Below are 24,027 nucleotides of genomic sequence, written 5' to 3'. Positions count from 1 at the left end.
CACCCCCCCCCCCCCCATCCCAGCAATGCAGGGGTCTCCCTTCAGGTTTCCCCTCCTCAGGAAAACTGCCCCCTCGCCTCCACCCCCTCAGCCCAGCTTCCGGCTAAGTCACCAGCTCAGCGTCTAGTTCTGTTCCTTAGAGCACACTTGTCATTTGATCATCTGGGTGATTAATTCATGCCTCTCCTGCTGCCCAGGGAACGCCAGCCAGGAGTTCAGAGGCCGGCTGCCCAGCCCAGGGTCCTGTCGCTGTCACAGGGAACTAGGGGGCACCAGTCAGGGTGTGGGCTCCCAGCCTCCTGGTTATAAAACACTCTGAGTTCTCTGGAAGAAGAGATACAAAATCATTAGCGAAGCATCACGGGGACTCTCTTCAAGAAGAAGAGGGGAGAGGAGGTCATCTCAGCACCAAACGTTCCGCCCTTCCGATCCTATGGGATGAAACCTTCTGCGGAGGTGCCAGCTTTCCCGCCAGAACCAGGCTTCTCTCTCAGAACCAGGCTTCTCTCTCAGAACCGGGCTTCTCTCTCAGAACCAGGCTTCTCTCTCAGCTGCTGAGCCTGAGCATGGACGCACCTGCAACCAGCTGCTGGTCTGCTCCCCGGTGGGATCTGGGAAGGGCTGCTGAGGGCTGCGGGGCCTGCTCTCCCTGGCACCTAGGTCTGTGTAGCCCAGGAGAGCTCTGCCATCGCCTGCAGGGGGCAGGATCCTCCCGTTGGCCTAAGAGCCCCAAACATACTGGCCAGTGGAGAAGGGCTGGGTGGGCAGCCTGGGAAGGGAAGTGCCCACCCAGAGGAGGGGGTTGGTCACCCTGGGAGGTGCCTCCGTACAGAAACGGGGCTCTGGGAGCCAAGCGCAGCCCCAGTGCATGTCTGTGCCCACATTCTGTTTGCAGGTTTGTCTACCCCCCACCCCCCCACCCGCCACCCCCCAATGCCCGGGACCCTCCCCGGCCTGGGCAGGGACCCGAGCTCGGAGGATAGGTCACCACACAGTGAATCAGAGCCCAGGCCTTTACTTCCTGCTCGCGACTCTGAGAGCCTCCCTGGCACGGCCTCGGAGTGCTCCTCGGCGGAGGCTGGTGCAGACTGGTCACCGCACGTCCCGGGCGCCGGACCCTGCAGGAAACAAGACAGAGAAGCGGCCGCAGCGAGCAGGAGCCGCGTGCCCGGGGAGGCCACGTGGTGTCTGAAGGCATGCAAGTCAGACACGTCCAGCAGCAACAGCAACTGTGCAAGCCCCACGAAAACATCGAGGGTTAACTTCAGTTCCTGGCCGTCGGTTACAGAACCGTCCGGGGACGGCAGAGAGAGCTCCAGCTCCATTCTCTAAAGGACGCTGTGTCTTTCAAAGCCCTAACGACCCACGGATCGCAGGCCCAGCCAGGTGCCCGAGAGGTAGCCCGGGAGGAGAGTGGGCAGGAGAGGCACTCTGCTGGATGAAATCCGTCACCAAGCCCGGGGGACCCACATAGTCCCCCCCAGGAACCAGCGCAGCTGATGTGCTCTGCGCAGCCAGGCTCTGCTCACAGCCAGAGCGCCGAGGCTGAGGCTCCGTGGAGGCAGCAGCTCTCCCTCCCCGCGGGGCTGGGTGCTGAGTCACAGCCACTTACGTGACTGACTGACGCAAGTTCCAGCCCGGGCGGGGGAGGGGTGCCGGAAGCGGAGCCCAGATCTGGCTTCTTCCTGCCACTGGGAATGCTGGTGTCAGGGCTCCCGGCGGCCAGGCCGGGTCATCGGGCTGAGAGAGGGGCCCGGGGAAGGCCCTTCTGAAAAAGCGGAACATTCTGCCCTCCAGACAGCCCCAGTCCATTGTCTGTACGGACCCAGAGGCCCGGCCCTGCTTCCTGTCACTCCCTGCTCTCGCCCAGGCCCGGTGTCCTGGACACTTTGTCTTGAGCTGTCAGGGTGAGGCCTGTGCCAACTCGCTGTGGTTAATGAATCAGAGGAAAGGGTAGTGAAAGGAAGGGCCGGGGTACGGAGGCCTGGCGTGGAGGGGACCGTGGAGATGGCTCTCTGTTTGGGGCAGTTTGTCCTCCAAAAGGGGGCTCAGCAGCCAGGGACCACACCACACTTCCCAGGCCCCAGATCCCCAAGCAGGAATAACATGCCCCAGACCCACAGAGCCCCTCAATGCCCACGGAGGCCTCAGGGCAAGAAGTCACAGCCTCCTCACTTGCGGGGGCCCAGCGTCAGCATTCTGGCCTCCCCGGAGCCCGGGGTATGGAAGCCTGTGCTCCAGGTGGTGCTCTCTGTCCCTTCCTGACTGCCAGCAAGAACCTGGGGCTGGAAACCCACTCGGTTCAGGGCAGGGGACCCTCGGGCGGGCGGGCGGGCTGGAGGGGAGGAGGCCCCACGGCTCCCCTGCCCCTGGGTACAGTGGGCGTGGGAGGCAGCGGGAGGCGGTGGGAGCCAAGGGAAGGAGGCGGGATGGAGTGGGAACGGCTCAGCCCAGGGCTTCGGAGGACGGCACAGCCCTGAGCGGGAGCTTCCCACGGGAGGAAAAGGGAGTGTGCCCACGGCCTGTTACACAAACACACTGCCCACCACCCAGTGCCCAGGTCCAGGCCAATGTGGATCCAGAGGAAAACCACCAACTTCTGTCCTTGACTCAGTCCAGGGGGACTCAGAGGGGACACTGCAGGTGAGAGCTAACTCTGGAGGTCCAGGGAGAGAGGCCAGGCCCAGCCTCCCACCTCCCCAGGCAGAGGAAGCAGCAGACGCGGCGTCTGTGGGTGCCCCGCTCACAGCCCCTCAGGCCTGCTGCTGCGAGAGGCCCTCCCTCCTCGTGCCCGGCCCGGGCAGCACAGGCCCCGCTGCTTTTGGAGGGAGAGCAGAGCTGCTCCCCAGGCCACGCACCTCCCGGGGCACCTCCTGGAAGCCCGGGCATATCCACTAACCTCCGAGTGGCGGTTCTACCCGGTACCTGGGCACACACCTGGCTGAGCACATGGACGGGGCACACCCTGTGACATGGTTCCACTTCCCTAGCGGGAGGGAGGGAGGCTGGGCAGACGGGGGGTAGGTCCAGAGTCCAAAGCCAACCCCGAGCACCTTCCTCTCCTGCTTCCCCTGACGTTGGCGGGGCTGGTGGCTGTGCCTACATTGCTGGGCCAGCCTCATTCTGCTCTCAGGGCCTCTGTTTGCCAGTCTCAGAACCTGGAACAGTGAGTGGTGGGAGGAGGCAGGAGGGGGTGGGGGGGAGGGAGGGGAGAGAGGGAGGGAGGGAGGGAGGGGGGAGGAGGAAGTTTCACAGTCTAGTGCATTCCCATCAGATCAGAGAACGGGGAACACATACAACTTCCCCTTTTCAAGCGCGTCTCTGCCCCCCCCCCCCCCCCCCCCCCCGTTTCCTTTCAGTTCCTTCCCCTCTGGACGGGGGATGGCATGGCTGGTGGGCTAGACGGGGGCAGGCACCCAGGTACGCAGCCAACTGGGCTCCTGCCCGGCTCCACCGTGGCCTGGCAGGCTCCCTCGCTGTTACCCGGCATGCCCTTCTCCTTGTCAGGGAGGCCTCGCCCTCTTGTTTTCAAAGTTTTATAACAGTATTGTTTGTTGTCCAGCAGATTAAATTCTTTTGGAGGCTGGGGTGGCGGGGGGGGGGGGGGGGGGGTGGGGGTTGAAGGAGAGAGAGGAGGGAAAAGAGAGAGGGAGAAAAAAATACAAATAACTTCCATTAGGGCCAAGAGGTGAAATGAGCTCCTTTTTGAACACAGTCCACCTGTTGAGAGAGGCCAGGGGCCAGGAGCCTGTGTTCCCCGCCCCTTGGCCTGTCCCCTCCTCCCCGAGCTGGGGGACAGGTGGTCTCCGACGTCCAAGGCTCTTACTCAGGGGCCACGCTGAAAAGAAGAACCAGCTAGTGTCTGGGGGATTCACGCGTGAGCAACCCCCACCCCAAAGAGGTGGCCTGGCCCTGGCCGGTTTGGCTCAGTGGATACAGCATCGCCCTGCGGACTGAAGGGTCCCAGGTTCGATTCTGGTCAAGGGCATGTACCTTGGTTGCGGGCACATTCCCAGTGGGAGGTGTGCGGGAGGCAGCTGATCAATGTTTCTCTCTCATTGATGTTTTTTTTAAAATATATTTTATTGATTTTTTACAGAGAGCAAGGAAGAGGGATAGAGAGTTAGAAACATCGATGAGAGAGAAACATCGATCAGCTGCCTCCTGCACTCCCCCTACTGGGGATGTGCCCGCAACCCAGGTACATGCCCTTGACCGGAATCGAACCTGGGACCCTTCTGTCCGCAGGCTGACGCTCTATCCACTGAGCCAGACTGGTTAGGGCCTCATTGATGTTTCTAACTCTCTATCCCTCTCCCTTCCTCTCTGTATAAAAGAAAGAAAGAAAGAAAGAAAGAAAGAAAGAAAGAAAGAAAGAAAGAAAGAAAGAGGTGGCCTGCCCTGCCGTGGCCTGAGCTGGTCCCAGCAAAGACCCCCGATGCTCACCTCCTCAGAGGTCTGGGGACTAGGAGGGGCGGGGAGGGTCTGTCTAGGCTCCTGCCCCGCTCAGAGATGGCTCATCTCTGCAGTGAGCGTGTGGCTTGTTCGCATCCGAAATAAAAGTGATACGTTCAAGGATGCCAGAGACACGGAAAGCACCACACCCCCGCGCCCACCCAAGAGCACGTGTGCATGGGCAAGTGTTCACTCGCTGAAGGAACGGGTGAGAGTGAAAACAGCAAAGAAAGGAGAGAAACAGGCAGTCTAAAACAAGCGTGATCTTACAGGAAGGAGGGCCCACTGAAATGGCCCCCACCTGTCAGGCCGTTCGAAGCTAAAGCTGCGGGAGTCATAACAAGAAAGGCTACACGGTTCTCCATATTTAATACAACCCTCATGCAGCCATTAACGGGTTTATTTCCGGCTTCGGGTTTCCTCTAAATAGTATGCCCATGTGCACACACACCTGTGCCTCCAGCAGAGCAGGTACTGCCAGTGGCCCCCGAGCTGTGCATCTGCCTGAGAGAGTCCTCTTCTACCTCCTACCTTCTTCCCAGCAAACCAGGCCCGGTCCTGCCTCCTGCCCCCCCCCCACCCCCCCCCCACATCTCCAGTGCCCAGCGAAAGTCCCTAGGGCTGTGGGGAGCTCAGGGCGGGCGGTACAAAGACAGGCTTAGAGCAGCTCAGGGTTCTTTCCTGATAGGGATGAAGGGCAACATGTCTTTGCCCTTTTTTTACTTGCAAATCGTATCAGTCCTACAGGGTCAGTTCCAGAAGTTGTCTCTGCAAGGGGGGAACCGGGCGAGAGCTCCCCCCGCCCCCCAGCCTAGGCTCGCCTCAAAGGCAGGAAGGAAAGACGGACCGTGCAGTCAGAGTGCATTCTGGCCCCTGGGACCCACACCTCATGCTGTCCAGGCAGTCTCAGAGTCCACGGGCCCGGGGCTGGGAGGACATCAGTCCTCCGTCCAGTCCCCCCCACCCCCCCGCCCCGCTGCCCCCCAGAGAAAGAGGACTCGTCATTGTTAGGGAGCCATCAGCAAAGGGGATGCCAGTTCTCCCTGAAGGCTAGCCTAAGTCACTCTCCCTGCACAGGCTCAGCCATCCTCCCGTCCTCCAGGTGAACAGAAAAAACTGGGATCAAGAGGACAAACCTCCCTCCACCGCAGGTGACCTTACAGAAGGCTTCGGCCACCAAAGCCACCCGCTGTGGGTTCCCCATCACAGGGCTCCTCCGCAAGCTGAGGCTGGATTCGGGGGGCACAGAGGGCCCGACCTGTGCAAACACAGGCAATTGGCCCGGTCCAATCCCAAGCCTTCCGCAGGGAACACCTGCAGATCCAGCCTGAACCATCCGGGCTATGGGTCAAGTAAATACACACACAACACTCCTCGCCCCCTTCCTACAAGCCCTGGCTGTTCAACTGCAGATCCCTCAGAGGGCCACCCCGCCAAGAAGACAGGCTGTTCCCTGCTCTGCCTCAGCACCCCTAGAAAGAGTGGGGGTCGGGCTCACTATTCAGGGAACACAGGTGCCCAGGAATTCTCTGACCCGCCTTCCTCTCCACGGGGGAGGTCTGCCTCCTCGAGTCAGCCATGGAGCCAACGTTCCCCGTTTCCAGGACGGCATCTTACTTCCCACTGGACATTAGCCAATCCTCCCAGCAGGCGCTGTGCTTTCGCCAGCGAACAGGTAACACACACAGCGCAGGTGCAGGCCGGGCAAAGCGCCGGGCATACCTCCCACACCTGCCGGAGAGACGCTCCAAGGCCCCGCGACCAGGCCTCGTTTCTGAGAGCCGCTTGGCGGAGACGGGCCTGCATGCACACGCCAAGGTGCCGTGCAGCCGGGTCAGAGGTGCGGAGCGTGAGACCTCGCAGACGCCAGGGCGTGACTGCTCCCCAGCCCAGAAGCACCCGTCGGGTCTCACAGGAGCTCCAAGGAGCTGAGAGATCGGAGAACACGAGACCCCGGGTGTTCTGAGAAGAGACCTGCAGCCGACAGAGATCAAGGCAACTGCCGAGACCCGCTCCCCATCCCTGCCCCGCCCCACCCCACCGATCCGTGACAGAACACGGCTGGAAACCAGGGAAATGACAACTGGACTCAGGGGACCTGGGTCGGACCCACATTCAGCCGGTACCAGGGATCAGATCTTGGCAGGGCTCTCTGGCTCAGCTTCATCAACTACAGGGATAACACCAGCTACCCTCGCAGGGCTGTGTGGGGACCAAATGAGCTGGAAAATGTGAAAAGAACTGCGAGCATCACATGGTGTGCGTGAGAGAGGACGGCTGCCGATCAATTCCTCTCCCGCCGGAGTCCCAGCCCAAATCCCCGCGCGCCCCACCATTCTGGGGCGAGGGCGGTGGGCTCACAGTGCTGAAGCCCAGGTAAGTGTCTAGTAAGCAGGTGGTATCTTGGAGAGATGTAGCCATTTTTAAAGCCCTGCATTCTGGTTAGCGGGCAGCACGATGCGAGCCCTCAGCCCCGGAGGAGAGGGAGTGGACCTCGGGGAGGGAGGCTGCCCGGCCGGAGCTCGGCCCAGCTCCCAGCCCTGCTGGCCTCGGGCTGGCCTTGCACAACCGCCCGCAGGACCTGGACCTGGGCTCTCCCGCACGCGTGTTATTTTTGTTACCTTTGAACTAGTGACTCAAGACTCAAAAGCCAAAATGGAACTGGCGGCTCTGAGATATTTTTGTTTTTGTATTTTTTTGCCCCCTCTTCTCTCTCTTTTTAAATAGAAGGGCGAAAACAACCTCACGAGAAAAGAGGCTAAATATAAAGGAAAACTTCCTGACAGCAAAGGGCACAGCCCCCGAGCAGGTGTCTCGGGGAAGGGCCAGGACACACAGGACCTGCCTGCACTCCCATGTTCTCTCCGAACTCGGGGCCAGACAGAGCAGTGTGTGCATCTTTCTAGAACACGGCACCTCAAGTCAGCCCAAACCACAGGCACAGCTGGCCCCGGCAGCTTCCACACGCTGGCCCATCGCTAGACAAGCCTCTTGGTGGGAGCAGAGTCTCCGTCCTCTGTCACCGGAGGGTCCCCATCATCCACCTCCCCACCTGCTTCTGGGGGAGGGGGCCTTTGAAAGTTGTCCCTACCCACCTGCCTGCCCTGATTGACAGCATCAGTGCCTCTTCAGAGCACAGGATGCCGCTGAAGGTGGGTCCTCAGACCCCTCCCCTCTTCCTAGCTGGGGTCCAGCTTCCCTTGTCCAGAGTTTCTGGCTGAGATCTACCTCCACCCACACCCAGGGAGGCCCTGCCGGAGTTGGCAGGAACCTCCCAAAGGCTTCTTTTCCAACCCCCTCATTTTCTCGAGAATGCGATCGAGTCCCAAAGAGGTAAAGCGAGCGCGCTTTCACCAAGGGAGCCAAGGCCTGCCGACCCGTCTCCACCAGGTCACGGAAGCCCGCGCTCCCTGAGCCCCCACCGCACCCCGTGCCACCCCAGGCCCCGGGCGGCAGAGGGCAGTGTCGGTGGTGGGGAGGGGGGCAGGTGTGACCCGGGGCCAGGAGGGAAAGGGCTGCATGTGGCCTGAGTCACGTGGCCCGGCCGCTGTTCCGCTGGCGCCACGTAAACAAGTCCTGAGCCCTGAGCCGGCCCCACGGAGCTCTCCCTCCCACGTCCCCAGCCGCCCACTGCCTCAGCCTCAAGACATCATGCTCACCCAGGCCTCGGTGACACGGGGTGACTTCTCGTCCCTTCCCCTCCGCCTGTCCCTTCCCTATCGCGACCATCTCAGAAGCACGTGCTGTGCCAGGAGAGGCTGGGCACAGAGCGCTGCCTCCCCCGGGCACATATTTTACCAGTGACTCGGCAAAGCCATATCCCGAGGTGCCCGTGCTGTGGGGCAAGGGGCACGGTGACCGGGCTGAGGCAGGGACACCGGCAGGCGCCGCTGAGGGTGGGAGACGGAGCACCAAGGGTCAGCCACGGCCAATGGAAACACCCTGGTCTGCGGGAGCCCCACGGCCTGATGTCTACGGCCTCCGAGGTCCGTGCAAGTTCCTCTGAGCTGTGCGGACCTTGGATGCCTTTCCTAGGTGACAGACGAGAGGGCTTGGCATCCATCTCGATCCTGACTCTCTGGAGGCCCGAAGACTATGGCTTCCCATGTGGCTGAGGTCCTTCGGGCCCCTACATTCCCTCCCTGACCAACACCTGGACCCCCACTCCTTATGCGTGGGGGTCCTCCTTTTCCGTAACGTCTACTTTATGTTCCTTTTCATTCTGTTTATTCCTGTTTTCTACCTCTGCCACACCAGCATGCTGCCTCCCCGGCACCTCGCCCAGGCCCTGGCACATGGCAGAGGCCGAATCCAGATGTGAGGAGGGGATGGATTTGCCTGCTCTGTCCTGCCCGTCCACGGATACCCCAGGGGGCCTTCCTGGGCCCGGCCTCCCCCAAAACGGGCGCCTGGCCTTCCACTCTGGTTCACATCCGTTCTCCTGGCCGCCTCCCCACGGAGGGCCTCAGCTCCCCAAAATGTCTGCACCAGCCCCAGTGGGCGAGAATGAAAAGTTCAAGCTTTGGACGTGCCTGGGTTGAAATCTCAGCAACCCCACTTACCAAGTGAGTGACCTTGGTGAAGTCACTTCACAGTCACAGTTCCTTTCACCGTGAGAGGGAAGTAACACCTGCTTCATACGGTGGTTCTGACGGTGAAATCAGATAAGCAGAGGCGGGCTCTGCACACAGGTCAGTTTCCCTTTCCCGGGGCTGCCTGCTGAGACCAAGAGCTCTGCTGCCCATCCCACGCCTCCCAGGCTCAGCCCGGACCCTGAGCTGGGCTCCAAGCGCACACACGTCCATTCCAGGCCCCAGCAGGCAGCCCTGGCTGAACACGGGATACACCCTCCCACGCCCTCCTGGCCTTCAACCTGCGATCAATGCACAGCCCTCTCCCTACCTGGCGTTCTCCATCCTCATCCGCCCGCTCCTCCCCTGCCCAGGCTCAACATGATTGCATCCGGTTCTGCATGGGCCTTGGAGCCTGCGGGTGCTCCCCGGCTCTATCGGCCCACAGGCAGCTCCCGTGGAGGGAGCCAGCAGGAACCCAACCCCAGCCTCTGCTTTCCTCACAGACACTGCAAGTCCCAGAAGAGCAAAGCGAAGCGAGGGCCTCCCTGGAACAGCCCGCTGGTGGGAAAGGGCAGGCGGTATCTCTCGCCTATCTCCCAGGAAGGCAACGTGCCCACAGAAGTGACCGGCACAAGGTACAGATCCTCTCTGAAGCTGTGGCTGCAGCCTCGGGGGCACCGGTGCCAGGGGACAGGGCCAAGGCATGCATTAAACCGTCCACAGCCCCGACCAGACCGGGATTCAATGGGACCGAGAAGGTGCTGACCAATCAGGTCCCCTGGCAGGGCCCCGCCTCCAGTGCCCGCTGCCCAAGCCACGCCACCACAGCTCGGGTGCCACCAGCTCGGTTAACCTCTGCTGGACTCAGATGGAAAGGCCTCACCCTGCCTCCTGGCTTCCAGACCACAAGGATCCAAAGGTCAAGAAAAAAGTGCCAGATATGCCTGTCCTACCCGCCCCCTCCCTCCCCGCCCCCCCCCCCCCCCCCCCCCCCCCCCGCCCCAGGAGGTGTCAACTGTTCTGCTGGCCTGACTTGCAACACATAGTGCCCCAGGCTGGTGAGCAGGGACAAAAGAATGAGGCGAGGAACACACATAGGAAAATCAACAGGGAAGCGCCAACCCAACCCGGGGCTGGAAAGGCCAGAGGTGACAGGCAACTGCCCCGTAGCTTCCCACCCTGGTTCTCCCAATCTGGACAGGCAGGGCTGTGAATGGGAGTGGTGGTCACCCAGAGCTGGGCCAGGGATGCACCGCACACGGGAGAGCAGAGGCCCTTGAGCACGGCCAACAGCTCCGTCTGGCTCCAGCCCCACAGCCGGCACATCTTGAGGGACTTGGCCCGCGCCTCTTCGTCTCCCCAGCGGCACCAAAGTCGATCCCTCCTCTTTATTCATCTGCCAGACCAAACACTCTTAGCCATCGCTTGCTCCATTACTGCTGGAGGGGCTGAGACTGGTCAAGTTCCTTGAAGGAAGAGAAACCCGACTCATCCCCCACAGCCCTGGTGCCTCTGTCTAGAGCAGTGGTTCTCAACCTTGGCTGCGTATCAGAATCACCTGGGGATCTTTTTAAAATTCTGATTTCTGGGCCTCATCCTCCAGAAATTCTGTTTCTTTGTTCTGGGGTGGGGCCACCACATTAGTAACAAAGAAACAGAATTTCCAGAGGATGAGGCCCAGAAATCGGGATTTTAAAAAGATTCCCAGTTGATTCTAACGTGCAGCCGAGGTTGAGAACCACGGGTCTGGAGGATCTCAGGCTGCTCAGAGCCAATTCACAGATGCATCTCAGATGGGAAGAGAAATGAAAGAAATGAAACATGGTGGCAGCACTGGCCTGCCTTCCCAGGGGAGGGAGTGGGGTGAGGAAAAGAGAGCAGAGAGGTGGGACCCCACAGGGCCTCCAGGTGTTAGCGAGGGTGTCATCAAATTACGCAGCAACCCTCCTTTTCTCTTCAGACACCAGACAAAGCTGCCCTGGCTAATTCCAACCAGTGCTACTGGCCCAGAGCGTTGCCGGAATTTACACGGTAGGGGAGAGGTTTCTGGGTGTTGAGAACAGCGCCGGGAGTCGGCTCTCTGAATTGTCTCTACAAGGCGACAGGCCTCCCCAGTTCTGCAGCCGTCATCGTTTTTAATCACCGATGCTATTATCCTCAAGCGAGGCAGAGAAAAACATTTCTACATCCACTGCCTACAGATGCTCTGCCATGGCTTACTGGGCGTGGAATTTTTTTTTTAAGGCCAAGGCAATAATAGCTTAGAGGAAGAAAGTCACACACACACACACACACACACACACACACACACAAAGGTAGGCAGCCCGGGCAGTGTGGCTCAGTGGTTGAGCATCAACCTATGAACCAGGAGGTCACGGTTCAATTCCCAGTCAGGGCACATGCCCAGGTTGTGGGCTCAATCCCCAGCGTGGGGAGTGCAGGAGGCAGCCGATCAATGATTTTTCTCTCATCATTGATGTTTCTATCTCTCTCTCCCTCTCCCTTCCTCTCTGAATTCAATAAAAATATATATATTTTTTAAAAAGGTAGGGAAAGAGCCCCTAAATCTACTGCCCAGGCCATAGTCTAAACTCCAGACTGAGCTCTAGACTGAGGCCAGCAAGGCTAAAGGTGCTAGAGTAAGAAAGGACATCCCCAGAGATGACTTCGGGAAGAGGACACCCCAGTCCCAGGCGGGTTCCCAGGACCTTGAGGGGTCACAGCCAGAATCTCAGGCTAGGTGATATACTGGGGGCTGAGGAGAGTAGCCCGTCAGTGACGCGGGAGATGCAACTGCTCTGCGAGCAGCCACACCCAGCAACCTCCCAGCCATCTCCCACACACCCTAGCAGCGTGGTCGCTTGCGGGCCACCTTCCCCCCGTATCTGCTGGCGACTAACCCTGTTCACAGAAGAGCTGGGAGGAAGAGAATGGGAAGGAGAGAAAAGTTGTCTGGGAGATTCTGAATGAAGACGCTGAAGGATTCCTCACTGAATAAGGAAAATGGCCTCCACGGGAAGAGAAGGGGTTGGGGAAAAAACGAGAAGGGGACAGGCCACACCCGACTTACCTGGGCGGCCGGGAAGGGGTTAAGTCATATTTTCCATGCTGCATCAGGTTTCCACGGAGCAGCCTGGTGATGCGCCACATCCATCAGCACTCTGGGTCCCGGAACCGCAGTGGTGGCTCAACAGCACCTGCAAGAGGGAGAAGGCAGAGATCCAGCCCACGCTGCCTGTACCACCCAGCATGACACCCTCAGTCACCACCAACTCTCCCGAGGTCGGCTGACACCTCTGCCTAGCGAAGGCAGATTTCCAGAAACTCCAAGGGGAGTGAGGGCAGGGAGCAGGCGCAGTTCCCGGATGCCGGAGCTGAGCTTGCCCTCATGTACCCTAAAGAAAATCAAAGGAAGGAGGAGGAAGGGGTGGGGAAAGGCAGGGAAGACAAGAGGTCCAACAGAAGGAAGGGGGAGGTCAAAGCAAGGCAAACAGGAAACCCAGAAGACATACCAGGGGCTGGTCTTCGCCACGGGTCACGCTGTGCCTTCAGCCACATCCAGGGCCTGGTCTCTCCTCGTCCAAAGTCCAAATCCATCGAGGCTGTCAGCCCCTCCTCCATCAGGACCCTCATCCATATGACCTTTGTATCCATCCGTATCTGAATTAGGGGAAGAGAGCTTAGCAGCCCTGAATCGGGCGAACACACACACACACACACACACACACACGCCCCTCCCAGAACGAAAGGCCCCTGAGAGGTGCCTCACTCTCTAGGTTCTGATCCTCTGGTAGAACTACTCCTCTCCCACAGGGGAGGGCAGACACGTCCGATAAGAATTGCTTAGCGAAGGCTATATATAGTCTAGGTTCCAACCGGCCTAGAGATTTGGAGCTAGAACTTGGCAGAGAACCATGCTAGATGCTGGCAAGGACCAGCCTCCCTCAGCCAGCCAACTGAGAGCCTCACCTCCCTGCCGGGGGCAGGGAGGGCAAACAGGGTCCTTCCATTTGGCCCGTTAACACTCTGCACTGAGGGACACGGGCTTTTGGTTCCATTTTAGGGAAAACCGACGTCTCCGAAATGAGAGGGGGATGTGTGGGGGCTGAACCCTGAGTTCTAGCCTCTCTACAGCTCTCCGCACAGCAGGAGAAATGCAACCCAGTCCTCTCTTCCGGAGCACCAAGGGTGGGGTGTGCCAGAACAGAATGGAGACGCCACAGCAGCTGGCTGGGGTCAAAACACATCTATCCGCTCCCGATGTCTGAAGGAATAAAAAAATGCAGACAAATACTTACTGCACGGAGCCAGGATGCCACGCATCTGTCTCTTTTTGGGGGGTGACAAATAAATGCAAACGGGCGCACATGGCCCCACAGTATGGCCGCTGTCCTCTGCTACCAGCACCATCCTCAGCTGGGCCGAGTCTCCACGAGGTTGTCACTCACGGAGCTCAACTCCTCTTGAGTTCTCTGTGGGGAAGAAGCAAAAGGAAGACAGGTGGGCTCAGCTACAGGGCCAGCCGCAAGCAATTCGTTGTGCAGGCTTCAACCAGGCCCCGTTAGGGTTACGATGTGGCCCTGGGACCGTGGCCCTCCGCTGCGGCTCAGCATCCAATGACAGAAGCAACACTTTGCTGGGCCCATCGTCCTGGAGAAAGACCAGTGCCACTGGGCACAGCGTCTTGTCAAGGAGGGCCTGTCTACCAGCTCTTTCAAAAACAAACCTGAGGCTGGTGTGGCTCGGTGGTTGAGCGTCGACCTGTGAACCAGGGGGGTCATGGTTGGATTCCCAGTCAGGGCACATGCCCGGGTTGTGGGTTCGATCCCCAGTGGGGGGCGCACAGGAGGCAGCTGATCAATGAATCAATGATTCTTTCTCATCTTTGATGTTTCTACCTCTCTCTCCCTCTCCCTTCCTCTCTGAAATCAATAACATTATTAAAACAACAACAACAACAACAACAACACCTGAGGGACGACGGAGCTCTCTGAACTACAGAGTTGGGTCTCTCTTCATACACACAGCTTCTGGACAAGGAAACATGAGACTCAAAGCATCCAACACCCACCTATATATGATTTTTTTTTTAGGTCAAGTTGCTCTGTACTCAGGCTCAAAGAGACATGACGCAAAGGGGCTGGTGCTGCCTGTGAGCTCTGGGTGGGGACGGCTGGCTCACCCATCGCTCTGACCAACTGTCCGCTGTGACCTCGGTCAGGTCTCCCTGCTCCCTCAGCCTCCCAAGGCCCCACAGCCACTCCTTCCAGAGGTCCCCCGTGAGTCCCGCCCGAGGTCTCTGGGGAAGGGAGGGGGTGCCAGCATCGCCTGTGGGAAAGCCTGAGACTGAGCAACGGGGGCACAGGGACAGGAGGCCGGGCGCTCCGGGCCAGGCTGCCCCTCCGTCCCCGCCCACAGGTTGTCTGCTCCCCTGCCCTGCGACACGGAAGGGGGAGGAGAGCGAGCGAAGCCAGATGCTGGGGATAATGGTTTGGCCACCATTCAGCGGCAATGGAGCTCCGTGTTCTCTTCCTCCCCAGCAGGGATGGTGGGGCGGGGCCGGCGGGCGGGCGGGGCCCGGGGGAAGGTCACATGTACTCAGCGCAATGCGGCAGATTCAGGAAAAGCCTAGAACCCTGAGCCGCCATGACACCCGCCCCCTTCAGGTCAGGAACTCAAGGTCTACAGTTTTCCCTGAGAAAGGAGGGAGGCAGATGAAGGGGTGGGGGATGGGGGGAGATAAGCTTTGATTTGGGAAGGCAGGAAGGGGGAGGCCCGAGCAGGCTACCCAAGAGCTGAGCTTCAGCTTAAGGCCAGGGATGTGTCTCCACCATCTTCACACGATGCCAGCTGAGAAAACCTAAGATGCCACATCCCCACGATGGGCATTTGTTCATGGGGTCCCGGAGCGCTCCTGCTAGGCCGGCCCCCACCCCAAGAAGAGACTCCCACCTTCTGTCCAAGGCAACGAGCCACAGGGAGGCATCCCCAAGGGGCCCTGGCAAGGTGTCTCCCATTTGGGACTCAGGAGAGGAGCTCAAGAAGCGACCCTGTTTGTCAAGTTCATCTAAAAATACAGACAGCTGCGTGTTCTCTTCCGATTCTAAGCAGCAAGGGCCCACAGAACCCTGGTGAGTCCCTGGGGCTCCCCCCGGCCCCGATACCCAGCGGTGGGCTTCTTGCTGCCCAGCCCGTGTTGAAAACGACCCTGGTGGCCGCCGAGGGGTCAGCTCCCAGCCCCGACAAGCTGTGTCTGCTTTCACGCTGACAGAATGTCCTGGCCATTCAGCTGAGCGCTCCATCTTCCTGCTCCCAACGCACTGAGTCATCATCCAGAGAGGAAAAAAACAACAGAGCAGCCGTCACCAGGGTCCCCACTGCCGTCGGCTGGCGACTCATGGCTGTCGTCACTCTCCGCTCTGCAGCCCCAGAATTGGTGACGAGGGGCCTCGGGGTGCCCGGCTCCCCTCCCACGGATGCGTGGCAGGAAGCAGGCAGCCACGGCTGCGAGGAGGGGAGGGAAACTAACCTGGCATCCAGAGGCTCCCAGGAAGGCGCCCCGGTTAACCCTCCCTCTGCCACCACCGGTCCTCTGGCTCCGTTCCCGTGGCCTTGCTCGCTCGGAGGCAGACGGTGGAGGGGCATTTACTCTGGGTGGGGAAGGGCACGGCCTGGCAGGCTTCAGGTGCCTGCTGCCTGGGGATCTTCCCCCCGCCCCCGCCCCCCGCCCCCGCCCCCGCCCCCCGGCTCTGCTCCTGCTGTCCCTGAAGGCACGCAAGCTCCCCTCGCCCCCATTTCTTCTTGAGCCCAGCCAACTGCTGTGTTCCTTCCTCATGTCCCTGCAAACCTACTGGGTAGGGGCAAGGGAGTCACACTTTCGGTCGGGAACCTATTTGCTTGGCAAGGTATCAGGCATTTCTGTGTAGTCACAGTGGCTCCGTCTCCCTGACTGAGGACACAGAGACTTAGGAAGATCAAGTCATTTGTCTAAAACCACCCGGTGAAGACGAGGCAGGGTCCAGACGCAAACCTCCGTCTGTCCAAGAGCAATCCATGTTCCTGCTCCCTGCCTCCCACGCTCTCCACTCCCTTCTGGGTTCTGGAGCTGATTTCTGCTCAGAAGACACCATACCCCACCCAACCTCCTCATCCTCTTCCAGGATCACTGAGGTCTGTCAATGCATCCATGTCAGCTACAAAACAAGAAGCCGGCCTCATGAATGAAACTGGCCACGACCGAAGAGGATGAAGTCAATGAGGGTGGTAGGGGCCAGCTAAGGGACCCAGGCCGTGGGTGCAAAAGGACCGGGCACCCCAAGTCCCACCATGCATTAGGATTAGGAGCTTACAAAATTCCTTAAATAGTCACGTTGGGGGGGACCTACCTCGTCGTTCAAAGGCATTTTGCAGACACAGAGGATGGAGAGAGAAAAAAACCACAAAGGCTTTGAGAGACCAGGGTTCGAACCATGATCAGAACATTTACCAGCCATGGGTGCTCCCCGCAGGGTTGGGGTGAGGAATAAATGAAATGACCGCTGTGAGAGAGCTGGATGGGGGACCCAGCAGGCAGGAGGCACCCACTGGCTACGTGTGAGCTCACAATCTAATAGGTGACGTGAGATTTACAGACAAAAAACAACTAAAGGGGCATAAAGGGGGATGAAGCCCATGGGAGCTGGGCCCAAGGGGGCAGGGGTGGCTCTGAGGACCCCGATGGTGAAGGGGAGGACAGGTCCGCGGGGGACGGCGGGCACTGCGGCAGGTGGGTGGGTGCCACGGAAAATGCCACCGGTGAAAGCAGAGATGGGAAAAGCAAGCAAAAGGAAGTCACCTGGTTTTGCGAGAATCTGTGGCCACCTAGGGACAGGATCTAAGGCTGGCTGCAGACAGCCCCCGGCAGGCAGCCTGCGAGGGGAAGGCTCTCCTCTGGATCGAGGAGAAACCATTTCACGTTTCTGGGCAGGAAGACAAGATGGCTGCTGCACGCAGCCGGCCGGGAACGGCATGGGAACGGGGACGGGGACGGCAGGGTGCCTGCTGGGCTCGGGGTTCGGCTCTGGTAGGGGCCTGAGCACAAACAGAGGGGAAAATGGCAAACAGGCAGGGCCATCCGAACAGATCCTCAAACTGCCAGGGACCACCCCACCCCTGCCCGTGGGAGGCTGCCTGCCCGAGGCAGACCTATTTGGGGAACCCCAAGCACAGATCCCACACGTCTGAGATGAGCTGCCATGGCTCTGCCTCCTCTCACGCCCAAGATCCAGCTGTTCGCCCGACAGCCCTAAGCCTCAGGCTGAGGCATGATGACCCAGGCCTTGGTTCAGCAGGGCCCCCGCTCTGGCAATACCTGGGCCCCAGGGGTGAACCCCCACCAGGGCTGTGCTTGGGGTTGGGACTGGGCCACCTTCACTGCGGCAGCCACCGATGCCCGCCTCTGCCCCCCCCCGCGTGCCCCCCTGCCCCCCCCTCACAGCCCCTGCACCCCCACCCCCGCCCGCCCACTGCAGAACCGGCACAGCAGGACCAGAAAAACCAACGCCACCATGTCAGAGACCAGCACACATACCTCCAAAATGGCAGCCTTGCAAGGAAAGGAGTCCAAGCACATTATCAGCCCACCTAGGGAACGGAGGGCCAGTGACAAGGGTAGTCGACGGCCAACCACCTCCCACCGGGGCCCCCCAACCTTTCCTCGCTCTCCCAACTGGCACATCGTTCCCCTCAGAAACTGCCTCTCAAACGCCAGAAGCATAAGAGGGAAGGAAGGGCATCAGCCCATGCCCCCGGGAGGTCCTGGGGGCCAGAGGTGGCCCCGGGCGCTCAGAAGGACAGCCTACGTTCTACACCCCAATACGAGGAACAGCTGCCTGCAAACCTAGCTCCTACCTCTGACCGGACGACAGCGGAACCTTTCATGGCTCCCCTGTGAGACCCTCCCCAGCTTCGTGGGCCCCGGGAGCCAGGAGGTAGGCTGGCGAGGAAGGGCCGAGCAGGCGCAGCCGTGCCCTCCGTTATGTAAGAAGAAGGGCGGTGCTGCCCTAGGCCAGAGACCCAGGGCGCATTGCGCTCCCAGATGCGCAGTCATGGGCGGGGGCCACTGCGCAGGGCAGGGCAGGGCCTGGGACCCCCTCCCCACCAATGTGAGACCTGCACCACAGACGGGATGGGGAGCTGGAACCCTGAATTTCCCCCGTCCCCTGCCCCCCAACCAGAGGAACAGCCTGCTGCCCTAGTTTTGCTCTCACTCTCGTCTCTCCCCAGAAGGACAAGCCTGGCTCACCTCTCAGGCCCCAGGGGCTCTCCCTGAAATCCCACCTGATACGCAGCTTCTGAGCAACATCCGGGGGGGGAGGGGGGGTCGGTCCCATCCTCACCTTTGCAAGCGCCAGGGAGCAGCAGCTTCCAGAAGGCAGGTCCTTCCCACACTGGGCTCAGCTCTGGGCAGCCCCAGACGTCAATGCAAATCTCTGGTCCCCCCTGGGAGTAGCCCAGAGTCAGCAGGAAGCCCGGGGGGGTGGCAATAGCAGCAGCAGCAGCTCTGCCCTACCTTGCCCGGGCGTTTCCAGGGGAGCCAAGAATTATTTTGCCGCAACACTGAGGTGTGGCTGGTTGGAAAATTCCCTTTTCTGACACCAAACTAAAGGACAGATATTTTCTTCCAGTTGGGCCAACCCTCTGTGCACCTGTCTACCTCCCCAGCCCTTCCCCCTGTATGAAGTTTGGGGTGCCCTGAGCTCCTCTTCCTTAGAGTGCATGAAATAAAAAGGCCCAGGGAGAGGTTTCTGCTGGTCAGTCAGAAGCAGGCACCCCGGAGCACATACGCACACCCCTAAACAGATTTTAGAAAGCTGCTGGGCTTCTCCCCCCTCCCCTTTAAGCAAGTGAAATGCAAATTCAGATTTGATACCTTGCCCTCAGCCAATGAAAAAGAGGTTTTCACCTGCCACGGGCCAACCCACCAATCAGAGGAAGTGTCTGGAGTGAGAGCCCTCCCCTGGCCAATGGAAGGCCAGCTCAGTCACTTAGTTAATGATGCAGCAGTACAAGGAAGGCCATCACATGTGAACTGGAAGGGTGCCAACATGGAGACACAGAGCGCGCAAGGTAAACAACTTTCCAACGCCAAAGGGATGACATTTAATCTCTAAATGCTGGCTTCCCTGCTCAGCTCGTCTTTAAACCCTCTCGGCTGGCCCCACACACCCCGGGAACCTCACTACCTGTCCCCCTAGAGATCCTAACAAGATGCAACAGTGACTGCGTCACCATTCCCCACTTTCCCCAACTACGCAGTGACAAACCAACCAGCTTCACCCCACGTCTCCCAGCCCATACCCCACCCTGCCCACCTGCTCCTCACCGGCCAGATTCCCAGGGCTGAGCGTTTCAATACGGCAGCCCCTGGGCAACTGTGCCCTGGCCTCCCTCTCAGCACCTCTCCTTCTCACTCCCTCCCCCCCTGTCTTCTACCTGAGACCTGCTCGGTCAGACAGACAGTGCTGACACTTAACCTGGAAAACCAGTCCGTATGTCTGCCCAACAGGAGAAAGGGAGGATAAAGACTAGGAGGTCAGGTGGGACGCCTGGGACAGCTTGCTCCTCTCTCCTCTCCCCTGAACAGGTTTGAGCAGCTGACACGAAGGGAAAAGAAACTGAAGTGGAAAAAAAAAAAGCTCTCTCTCCAAGAAAAAAATAGCAAAAAGTGAGAAAGGAGGTGAGAAAGACAGAGCGCCCACATACGCAGAGACATCGCCCCCGATCCCAGCAAATACGTACATGGGGGAAGAAGAGGGTTACGCCATCAAGTCCTGAAGCCCATCGGACCGCCCATCGCCGGCTGCGCAGACCCAAATCTTGGTCCGGCTGTAAGATGCCGCAGTCTCGAATGTTCCAGAAATCGGTCCGGTTAAGTCTTCCACCGTGGCCCCACCACCTCTTGCTCCCACCCTTGCCCCCCCTCCCCACCTCCTCCCCACGGGAACCGCCCGTGCCACCTTGCGTATCATCCTCTTATAGCCTAGGCTACCCAGAGGCCTCCAGCCCCCAGCAGATTTCTGAACGGCTTGGCAAGTGAGCTGGCAGAACCTGGTGCCCGGTGTTGCTATGACTTGTTTCTTGATTTCTCTCTCTCTGCTGCAGCACGGCTGTTGCTAGCAGACCTATCGACGGAGCGCTCTCTCTCTCTCCCTCTCCCCCTCTCTCTCTCTGAGCTCTGTGACGCAGATCTAAATTCTCCAGTCTGCTCCTTGTGTTGCAAGAGCAGAACTGCAGCTTTTCCCCTGGAGAGCCTGAGGGCAGTGCCAAGGCTGGTCAAACAAGGCAAAAAAAAAAAAAAAAAAAAAAGTTGGGCCTGCACTCGGCTCCCTGGCCACACTTTCCCCCGTCCCATTTTTACCCCACACCTCACTGCTCTGGGGCATCGAGAGCCTGGTCCCTGCAGGCTCACACCTTCCCTGAGGGCTTCCCAGCCACAAGACCAGCTTAACTCTTTGAGGGACAGCACCCACAAGGCAGACAGGGCTGTCCCACACCAAATGTTGCGTCATCTTTTCTTGAGCCCTGGGAGAAGGCCCTGTGAGCTTCTCCTGGCTGGCCGTAAGAAAAAAAAATGGTCCTCACCCCGAGACCACTGTCCTGTTAACTCTTTCTGCCACAGACAAGTCCAGATTCACAGCGCAGCTGGTCTGTGCTGCGTTTTGCTTTTTTGGCCACCAACCAGGACCTTTTTCTCCCTGGAATTTCCTAAAGACAAAAAGTGTAATTAAAACATTGCCTGGCTTATCCCACGAGTGAGACCCTTGTATCGGGGCAGGAACCGGAGAGCCCAAATTGAATGGCAGCCTGAAGAATCCAGAGCAAAACCGCCTGGGTCTCCATTCTTCCTGAGCTCAGAATTTTAGAGACGGGGTGGATCCGTCCAATCGCTCCTCAAAAGGCACTTATGCCACACTCAGTCCCGGAGATCCAGGTTGCTGAGTCATTTGTTCCCAAGAAGATCCTCCGACAACATGAAAAGCAGCAAAACAGAGCGGCAGCCACGCCTGGACCTGGAGTGGCCAAGGACTGGGTTCTTCTCTCTGGGGGTGGGCAGCCAAGTGAGATAAGGCGCCACCAGCCCACCCCCACTGCCCCTGCGATGGTAATGCCTGGGCAGTCACATACCTGGACACTCTTTTGGGGACGGCGGCGGGGGGGGGGGGGCACCAATGCTCTGGAGAAGGCCTGAGACTGTCTTGGGAGACTGACAGGTCTCCACTACAGCAAAGCACAGACCCAGATATGTTTCCAGAACAATTCTGATGCTATCACTGGACCCTGTCTACCTAGGCAGACCCAAGGGGTCTTGGGTCCCACACTGTACATCCAAAGAATCCAGGCCCATAAAGGTTTCTGACAATCAGTTGCACCATAGGAGGCTAGACCTGACTGGAAGTGAGAGAGATACTCGGGTCCTGGGGCAGGTGACTCATAAAGTACATCACACCAAGAACCCTGCCACTCCCAAGAAGATGGCTTGAGAAAGAGAGGCCAGGCAGCCCCGGTATCCCGTGCCCTGCCTCCCCAGCAGCCTTCTTCAAGCAACTACCCTGGGCCCCGGTTTCACGCAGCAAGAAGACCACTTGGAAGACAACCACGGCACTCCACCGTTTTCAAAGAAGCCCAGGGCATCATCGGTGCCAGGCTCCCCGCGGGGGGCAAAGTGCTTCAAATTCACACCTTCTGGGCTCCAGGGTAGAGCATGCCAATGAAGAAGTTACCTACTGGTCTGATGACCGAAGAAATGCGGCCTTGATGGCACTAGAGCCAGCCCCCCGGAATGGTCCTCTGCCTACTTAAATACCATTTGCCGGAGTTTCCTTTTCCATGGAAGAAAAACATGCCTAAGTTCATGTCAGGACATTCCTGATTTATCCAAGAGCCCAGGATCAAATAAACAAAGGGCTTTGAGCTCTGCCAGGGAGCCTCCTGCTCCGGGACAGAGAACCAGAGGGAAGTAGGGCTCCGCACACAGTTGGCCCATCACCCGGTGAACCTGGTGAATGACGTGGCTGCTCACTGCCATGGCGCTGGGGATGTCACGGGTGGGTGGCGGTGAGAAAGAAGAGGCAAGTCAGTCATGAGAGACGGAGCAAGAGCAAGTTCGGGTCAGAGGAGGGCCGTTCACAGCCACAGAGGTTGCAGGTAGAGGCCGACTGTGGCCAGCCACTGAGCTTGGGTAAATGCAAAGAACGGTCCCCGTCTCAGGGGCTCAGCCGGAACCGACTCTGACTTGCAAAGCAGTATGACAAGCTCTACGTTTGGGAAGCTTTTGTTAGATTTCACTCTTCACCTAAGTCTTCTCTTCTTCTTCTTCCCACAGCCCCATCACCGTTCTTACCATGTCGCTAGGATTGAAACGGTCTTTTTAGGTGCCTCTGCCCAATTCTAGCTCTCTCTTCTGTTAACTTGATTCTGCGTGGCACCGAGAACAGAAACACCCCAATGGGATGACCAGGAAGCAGAAACGAATTTGGTTCCAAAAAAACCAGGGGAGGATGTTTACTTAGCAAGCACGCTCGAGCCTACCAGGAAGCGACTTTACAGGGTGCTACGTGCCGTGTTTGACTTCGGGGGTAGAGATAACTTGTGGGTGAGGAGAAGGGGCTGGCTCCTCCCGGGGACACTCGGGGGCCTGCGGAGGCTGGGCCGGGGCAAACTTGCAAAGGCAGGGCTTCCACTCCAAGCCAGCAGGCCACTGGTCCTCCTGGGCTTCTTTGCAGCTACAGGCCTCGGAAACTAGCCCGGCTCTCCAAACATCGCGAGCTCCCCATGGCCTCTGACGGATCTGGGTCAAAACTTTGCAATGCCAAAGACGAAGAATTTTTTTTTTTCTTTAAAGGGAATGAGCTGAACTTTTACCCAGCCCTTGTCCAGGGTTTGGAATGCAAGCACCCTGTCATTGCCACAGACTCCCGTTTGGCATCGGCCAGGACAGCAGGCTTGGGGCGGCCTCTAAGTCCCCTCATGTCCTCATTAGGACCCACTCTACAGGGACAGGAGCTTTGATGCAGAGAGAAACTGTTTCTCTCCAGACAGGGGAGCTGGGCCGGGGACTGATCCCAAACTCCACACCAGTATCAGGGCCCGAGTGGGTGTTGCAGAGAGAGATCAGGCCCAGGCCCACAGTGACGAGGTGTTTCTGTGCTCCGCCTGGGAGGGCAGACGACGAGCACTCAGAAAATCATTTCTTAAGTTCCTACGAGGTGCTAAGCCACACACGGCAAACAACGTAAGACACAGGCCATCATCTCAAGACATACCATTCTAGTTGAGGACCCTGTCAGCATTCCCAAATTTGCATTGTTGATATATCTGCTCTTTAAAAGCTGATATTCATTTTCCCATTGAAATATACTAAAAAAATATTGTTTGGGTTCCCAGGATAGCCCGCAAAAGCCTATTTCAGTCTCGTCAGAAAGTCGCAAACTCAAATGCCTGTGGGCTGGCCGGCAGGTAAGAAAGGCGAAGCCGCTGGGGGGATATGCCACGTGGAAGGAGGACCCTATCCTCACAGGCAGCCCCTCCCCAGCCTGCCTGCTGGGGAACCAGCTGGGGATGGAGCCCCCAGGAGCCCAGATCACCCTGTTTTTCAGGAGAAGGCGGAAATCCAGATTTATTATATTAAACTCTTGATTTAAAAAAATATATATATTTTTTAACTGATAACAGAGAGGAAGGGAGAGGGAGAGGGAGATAGAAACATCAATGATGAGAGAGAATCACCGATCAACGGCCTCCTGCATGCCCCACACTGGGGATCGAGCCCGCAACCCGGGCATGTGCCCTGACCGGGAATCCAACCGTGACCTCCCTGTTCATAGATCAGTGCTCAGCCACTGAGCCACGCTGGCTGGGCTAAACTCTTGATTTTTAAACACCGTCCAAAGTTTTAAAAGCCAAAACATACCTGCACACCTTCCAGTCTGTCTGCTCTGTGGTAATGGGTCCAAAATAC

General features: G+C 58.7%; 1 long non-coding RNA gene across 3 annotated transcripts; it reads right to left on the bottom strand.

Annotated features, from left to right (window-relative positions):
- Positions 1-3,358: 3,358 nt before the first annotated feature.
- Positions 3,359-19,967, bottom strand: LOC138995916 (uncharacterized). Of its 3 annotated transcripts, none has more exons than XR_011468696.1 (4): positions 13,328-14,416; positions 12,542-12,689; positions 12,100-12,226; positions 3,359-3,583 (listed from the first exon to the last, which is right to left on the bottom strand). It is a non-coding gene; the product is annotated as an uncharacterized lncRNA (long non-coding RNA). The 3 variants fall into 3 exon arrangements; XR_011468695.1 differs by lacking the exon at positions 3,359-3,583 and adding an exon at positions 19,809-19,967 and having other exon boundaries at positions 10,714-12,226; positions 13,328-13,501; XR_011468694.1 differs by lacking the exon at positions 3,359-3,583 and having other exon boundaries at positions 10,714-12,226; positions 13,328-14,408.
- Between the last annotated feature and the right edge of the window lie 4,060 nt (positions 19,968-24,027).

Source organism: Myotis yumanensis, unplaced genomic scaffold, assembly GCF_028538775.1.
Source record: "Myotis yumanensis isolate MYYU_CA2020_CCGP unplaced genomic scaffold, mMyoYum1.0.hap1 SCAF_17, whole genome shotgun sequence".
Taxonomy (NCBI): Eukaryota; Metazoa; Chordata; class Mammalia; order Chiroptera; family Vespertilionidae; genus Myotis; species Myotis yumanensis.
The sequence above is the reverse complement of the archived record's forward strand: the minus strand, read 5'-3'. Positions and strand labels throughout refer to the sequence as shown.